This window comes from Cydia pomonella, chromosome 4 (genome assembly GCF_033807575.1).
Source record: "Cydia pomonella isolate Wapato2018A chromosome 4, ilCydPomo1, whole genome shotgun sequence".
Taxonomy (NCBI): domain Eukaryota; kingdom Metazoa; phylum Arthropoda; class Insecta; order Lepidoptera; family Tortricidae; genus Cydia; species Cydia pomonella.
In genome coordinates this window covers 192533-200597 of record NC_084706.1, presented here as the reverse complement: position 1 = coordinate 200597, position 8065 = coordinate 192533, and positions in this window count along the sequence as shown.

Here is an 8065-nt window from a genome sequence, read left to right as displayed (position 1 = left end):
TCAAACACAAACAAGTTACTGAAGCCGACCGAAACATGGAGGTAACAGAAAGAACACAACACATCGTATTCGTTTTAATGACATATTTCGAAAATCGCTCAATATGTTTTACTCTGTTCCGAGCTCGCGTTGTCGGACTGGCGCAGACTGCCGGCTGCAGCTCTCCGCGACCGAAGGCCATGGCCAAATTCTATTTTAATCAATCAATGACTTTAGAAAAATATCTACGAGTACTGTTCTCCTAGACCCAGCCCAGGGACCAGGGATCCGACCTTGATTATCATAATAATGGTTGCAACCACTTGCTATCCGAGGAACCTAGAATTATTATTTAGAAAACATATCCCGCCGTATGCATGCACTGTATGCATGTAGGTCATGCCATAACAGTGTTTACATCATAATTTACATCTCAAGTACCTATTCTGTGATAAAACAGATACCTGCAGTAATTTGTAGTTGTATCTTAACTTATATGCAACTAGCGATCCGCCGCGGCTTCACACAGGTTACATGGAACCTTAACAACTTATACACCTAAACCTTTCTCAAGAATCACTCTATTGAAACCACATGGAAATTCGTCTCATTTCATTTAATTTAATTATTGCATCCATGGTTAGTACAGGTGTCACATAGTAGTTCTGACTTTCACATGGACCCTGATAGGGTACAGCAATAGTCTATGTAAAGGAGATTTTATGAGAATGGTTACATGATTTTATACTATACTATCATTATTATATAAACATTACCATATTATTATTCAGTAGTTTTTGAGTTTATTGCGAAAATGCAGACATACAGACACCTGTGTGACGCAGACGCGGCGGGGGACTCTGTTGTATAATATGTAGTAATTAGATTAAGTATAAACTCTGTTAGGTCATTAATTATTGACTAGATTACCGCGTGGAATCCTATTATTATTACGGCAATTGAAAGCATAAATAATTATATAGGTACTTTCAAGTCCTCACAAATCGTCCTGACTGTACTTTTCTTTCTAATAGGCAACTAATGATACTCATCGAGACAATTCTAAAAACCCTAAACACAATAAGGTTGCGTTGTTTTATCACAGAGTTCCTATAGCCACCTCCTATCTCCATCATCAGATCAGCTCGATGGTACCATAATATTGCATTGTCACCCTACTTACATATGTGTGCAAGACTTCAGCTCAACCGGAAACCGGGATGTCGGTCTTTAGCTTCCAAGATTTTATCCATACAAACATACATATATACATACTAACAGGGCATGTTAAATAAAAGCTTGTAAAATAAATTGTTTGCAAAAGAACACTGTTGTTAAAATCCTAAATACTTTTAAGTCCCCAAAAATAGATGTCGAAATAATCAAAGTTTGAAAGTATAAAAGGTTTCGAAAGGGAAACTGTACAAACGTAGAAAAAGTTCACTACTAATTCGCAATTAGAAAACATCTTTCCATTAAAAATGTGACCAGTTTCACAATTTTCTAATATTAATGTGTAATCTTATATGGGTAAATCAGTATTCATATTTTTTGGCATTTCAATATTTTTCTCATTCTTACTCATCAATAGGGAATATATAAAGTTTAAAAATAAGGTAAAGTCCATTTTATTTTGTGCTTTCCACAAGAAAGACGCATAACTTAACCTACTCATACCTACACCTACGTACAAAAAAAAAGCGGCCAAGTGCGAGTCGGACTCGCGCATGAAGGGTTCCGTACCATTAATGACGTATAAAAAAAAATCTACTTACTAGATCTCGTTCAACATTTTACCACTTTGGAAGTGTCTCTCGCGCAAACTATTCAGTTTAGAAAAAAATCATATTAGAAACCTAACTATCATTTTTGAAGACCTATCCATATATACCCCACAGGTATGGGTTTCATGAAAAAATCTTTTTTTTTAATTTTATGACGTATTAAAAAAAAACTACTTACTCGATCTCGTTCAAACAAATTTTCGGTGGAAGTTTGCATGGCAATGTATATCATATATTTTTATTAGATTTTTCATTTTGTTATTTTAGAAGTTACGGAGGGGGGGGGGGGGGGGGGGACACACACATTTTACCACTTTGGAAGTGTTTCTCGCGCAAACTATTCAGTTTAGAAAAAAATGATATTAGAAACCTCAATATCATTTTTAAAGACCAATCCATAGATAACCCACACGTATGGGTTTGATGAAAAAAGATTTTTTGAGTTTCAGTTCTAAGTATGGGGAACCCCCAAAAGTTATTGTTTTTTTTTTCTATTTTTGTGTAAAAATCCTAATGCGGTTCATAGAATACATCTACTTACCAAGTTTGAACAGTATAGCCCTTATAGTTTCGGAAAAAAGTGGCGGTGACATAATCGGACAGACAGACGGACATGACGAATCTATAAGGCTTCCGTTTTTTGCCATTTGGCTACGGAACCCTAAAAAACGCATGTAACGAAAATTTAAAGAAATAATAAATAATAAAATGTATTCTAATAATATCAAGAAAAATAATAAACGCAACATAATAACAATCCACTGCGAGAAAACTCTTGTTTTTAGCTCAATTAGATTCTTTGGAAACGTCAGTTTAAACACTCGCGGTGGTACGCCATTTTCTTTGGCGTTTCCCAGGTGTAACACGTAGGTACCAATGATTACCTACCTTATTGTTTGCAGAATATATACACAATAATAAATACATTTTTTCAGATTCTTTACTGTGCGTATGTATTGAAGGCAAAAAAATATACGCTCATTCATTTAACTTAGTGACAAACGTCAAATGTCGAAAATGCCGGACACAATTCGCTCTCGATATCTTGTACATTTATAATTATGTACACTCCTACGTATGTCAGTGAGTTAGAAGCATTTAAAATTTTCTATGAAATCTGTTTTTCGCTCCTAATTTCTATAGTACAAAAATCGAAAAATGTCAAACTTAGGGGCATTGCTGTAGTTAATATACATCAAACTATTATAAAAATATTTTCCAAAATGTCAATATCCAAAGAGGAAAATGGGGACTAGGTTTGTATGGAGAACCGGCCGTCCTCTTTCCTCTTTGGTGACGTTCGGATTCCGAACACAGCCGCGCTGCTGAGGCAGTATTGCAGTAATGTAAATATCCGGGCAGTAACATCGATTTTGATATTTGTGGCAGTCATGCATTCGGCAGTATGGTCGCGCTGTAATACTGCTGCAGTCAACTGCATTACTGCAGAAAAAAGTCAAAATGTCTATTTATCGATAAAATATGAAATTTTCTCCCTCGGATTTCGACTGCAGCTGCACTAGTGCAGGAGTAACGGAGCGCGACAATACTAACGTCTCCATTACGTCGTCGTCTGTTGCGAAAGTGAAAATCAATGTTGCTGCCCGGATTTTTGTCATTAGTGGCAGTAATGCAGTCAGCAGTAATGTCACGCTGCCAAACTGCCGCAGTGTGCTGCTGCTCTGCTGTTGCAGTCGAAATCCGGACGTCACTTTTAAGAGCAATTCCTAGCTGAGCAACTTTTCAAATCTCGAATTTTTGAAGCTATGTTTCTGTCGCGCTGCGGTGGGCGGGAGCCGGGGCTATCTAAGTGTGAGTGCGCGCACACAGACGCGAGCCTCATGCGCTCGCTCATTGCGCGCCGTTCCGTCGACATCGCCCGCGAGCCAGACGGAATTTATTCTGCGCTGCCCGACGCAAGTTGTTTTTGTTGTTATCACATAATATTGTTTGATATTTTTATATTATACTGTATCTATTAATTACCATACAGGTAAAAACTGCAAAAAAGAATATTGTCCCTGCTTCGGTCGTCGTCGTACAATCAAGTGCAAAAATATGTATCGAAAGAATCGTCTCATAAATATGGTACTACGTTCTTATTTCACTGGAATAAGATGCTATGGCACATATTTTTGAGTAAGATGTGTACACCCATATTTTTACACTTGACTGTACCTATCCGTATTAGTAAGTTGGGAGTAATCATGGTGTGTTGTGAAATTTTGTAAGTAGGTATAAATATACCTATGGTTAAATTACAATCTATTTAACTTGTAGTACGATGGAGCTAAACTTGGGCCGCCTTATTGAAGAACGTATCGCAATGACAATCTGGGTAAAGTATGTTGGGATAATACCGGACAATTTTGGGACCAATTGAGAGAACTCGTGAAAAAATGATTTTTCGAGATCTCAGCACGTGACAGATTCTTGAAGTGCGGACCGAATCGTTAAATAATAACCGTAGATTCGGCCTGAATTTTGGTAATCTTCAATATAGAACGGTTGTAGTTTTGTACCTGTGTAAAGATGAGATATACTTGCAGGCAAACTTTTGGGTTATGGAAATTAAGAAAATTACATTGTCAGTAACCGTCGCGCGGGTAATGGTGCTGGATAAAAATAGTGGTACGAAAGTGTGATCAAGAAAACAATAAATGTGATAATTAAGTAGGTCAGTATGTAAATTGAAGAAAATTTAAAGTTTGACAATCACTGCTGTTATTTAAATAGGTAAAGATCGGATTGTTTCTTTCCGATCTTTACCTGGAAGGGTCAAGATCGGATATCGGTCTACAGCAGTGCTAGGTCTGTTAACACAATTACAAAAACAAACACAGTTTCAGCACAATACGTAAAATAAATTACAGGGCGAAGATCGGATAGAAGGAAGAATTCGCGAAATTTACCTTGCTCTCTGTGATTGCGCATAGCACAAGCCCGACTCCCTGAGCGACGCGGGGACACTGGCAGTCGAGGCGCAATGAAATGGCGTCTTACACAATGTTGCCAATATTAAAAAATAAAGCCAAATTAGGGAGAAATGAATGTCCTACGTTCTTCACCCGCATCCGGTATTAACCCAACATACCTTAATCGTTGAACCGCCGCATTTCAAAAAGGCCCTTATTTTGATATCGGCTAGCCGTAATGTAATACGGCGGATTATACAATACGACTGCGATACTTATATATGTATAAATCCCCTCGTCAATGTAATTTCATTAAATTTGCTATCTAGTGGCAAACATCAAAGTTATCTTTTACTTGTGACGCACAAGTGTGAGCAATGTAAAATACTACCTATATTTCTAAAAAAAATTGCTTACTATGTAGTAAAAGAATGTGATTATTAAATTATAATACGAAAGGTGGTCAAATCGCAAAATGCTGTCGTTTTATTTAAAATAATGAAATAATTAGACCAGTTCCGAAAGTACCGGAAAATCCCGGTTCTTTAAAACAGTACCGGTTCTGCAATCCCTAATAAGGATGTTATGCCCATCACTATTCCTTCTGTGTACGTATATTTAGAAACTGTCTCCGCCTCCAATTCGTGCGATAAGGACAACTGCAGCTCGGACCGAAATTCACTCGCAAAAAACTCAAATATCGAGGTTTCTATCTATAATCTATGCCGCTATGTTTTGATTTTTTGGATATTTGTTGTCATATTTGTATACTGTGCCTTTTTTTGCAGCCAATTCAATTGAGCCGTTTTTGCGATTTTCGAGGCGCTGTAAGTTTCTTCAAAATAAAATAATCCAAAAAAGCAAAACATAGCGGCACAGATATTGATGATATTGATCTTATTTGAAAAAATCATTGCTCTAGGCTAAAAATCCAGAGAGGAAACAGTCGAGAGCGTTTGTATGGAAAAATCACAACTAGGAATTCCTCTTAATAGTTTCGCTAGCGTCCATTCCTCGCAACACATCCCTTGCAACGCATTCCTTGCAACACATTCCGCGCTCACACCCTTCACTTGTTTTGTATGTACAAAAATCTCGCTCCGCTGCGCTGAGCTGTTTCCACTAGAGCTGCGCGGAGCGAGGATAATTCATAGGATAGGATAGGTCAGGGGCGGATTAAGAAGGCGCGGGGCCCTTAGCACATTAGCTTGCGGGGCCCCCTGGTTCGAAAAAAAATATGATTAAGTGCGAGTCGGACTCGCACCCCGAGGATTCAGTACCATCACAACATTTTTACGATGCCTTAATATTTTTCGACTCGTTCTCAATTAGTTTTTAACATGTTATGCAGTGTATTTTTTAGGGTTTCGTAGTCACCTGGAAACTCTTATAGTTTTACCATGTCCGTCTGTCCGAGGGTTTGCTCCGCGATCGTTAGTGCTAGATAGCCGTAATTTGGCATGGATACATGCATTGCGACAGAACGGTAAAATAAAAACTATACAAAAATTAGGGTACCTCCCATAGAAAATATTTTTTCTTTGTATTTTTTTTTGCTTTGACCCTATAGTGTGGCATATGGTTGGATAAGGTCTTTCAAAACAAATAACAGTCTCCAAAAACCTTTTTTATTAGTAATTACTTTCGGAAATAATCGCTCCGAAAGAATTTTTTTTATTTTTTTTATTCAGCCATTATAAAAGTGCCTAATCTTAATGAAGTTGTTAGTTGTTGTTATTTTATCACAGTTTCTTTCTTCTATATAGGTTTCCTACTAACCTTCGGTTTTCATCAACATTGTATTGTCACCGATTTTTCCCTAGTAAGTGAATTTTTAACAACAAATTTTGACAAATGGTCAAAAAAATAGTTAGCAGATTTTGAACAACTTACGAGTATTGCAAGTTAAATAAAAGCATGTAGGGATACCTACTGTTTAACAACATCAATATTAGGTATTAAGTTTAATAAAAGCTTGTAAAAATAGGTGAAACGTGAGTCGGATCTACAATAAGAAGTGGGAACTAAAGGCTAAGTGAGCCAAAAAACAAGGCCGAAGGCTGAGCCCCTCGAGCTGAATATCCGGACCAAACGATTTCGTAACTTTCCCGTGCGAAGCTGAAGGCCAAGCTGCAGGAAAGCAGAGCCTAGAATGAAACCAATGCCAGAGTGTGAACGAGGCCGTAGGCCGAGCTCCGTATAAGGGCGGAGGCCCGGACCGTTCTATCGTGGCGCGCCACCATGCAAAGGCTGAATTGCATGAGAACAGAGTTTGGAATTGAACCAATGTGATCTCGGCTCGCCTGATGCTCGGCCTTAGTTCTTGCTCGAAAGTGCGCCTTGCTGGGATGCTTTGGGTATCGGGCCATATGTAGGGCTTTACACCCGGCCTACGCGAATGCAAAGTCCTGCATAGGGGCCCCGCTGTTTTTTTTTATAACGGCTTTGCAGCAACTCGGCATATTTTGGGCGCTCGGCCAGCCGTAGAGGAGTGCGTCCTTTGGCCTACTACGGGCTCAAAGCTGATCATCATTAGGCATTAGATGTGAGGTGCAATGTGTTATTTGAAATAATAAATAAATAAATCCTTCTTTGCTTTTCACTAATATGTTTTTTAACACAGTATCTTCTTTTGTTCGTTTCCGAGCTCTGCTGTTTCCTGCAGCTTAGCCATGCACAAAAGTTTTGAGACACTGCACCTTCGGTTTTATGCTAAACTCTGCTCTTGGTCTTTGCGTAAGCCTAAAAATTCTTTTAATTTGGTATCGTCATAAAGAAAAATATATGATAATAACAAATAATAATAATTGATCAATGTTGTTACTGACTTACGAAACAAATACATTGTAAATAAAATGTGATAGTACAGGATCCGCGGAGTGCGAGTTCTACTTGAACTTGGCTGGTTCCGCGTGCCGAAATCGTATGGTCAGGGTCGGAGTGCGGGGCCCCCCTGGGCGCGGGGCCCTTAGCATATGCTTTTTCTGCTGTTCGGTTAATCCGCCACTGGGATAGGTAAATGAAACGTTTCCATTGGTTCATGAAAAACACATGCCATCAAAAACATAATAATAATAATAATAATTCAGCCTATATACGTCCCACTGGTGGGCACAGGCCTCCTCTCATGCGAGAGGGCTCGGGCTATAGTCCCCACGCTAGCCCAATGCGGATTGGGGACTTCACATACACCTTTGAATTTCTTCGCAGATGTATGCAGGTTTCCTCACGATGTTTTCCTTCACCGAAAAGCTAGTGGTAAATATCAAATGATATTTCGTACATAAGTTCCGACAAACTCATTGGTACGAGCCAGGATTTGAACCCGCGACCTCCGGATTGAAAGTCGGACGTCATATCCACTCGGCCACCACCGCTTGCTCAAAA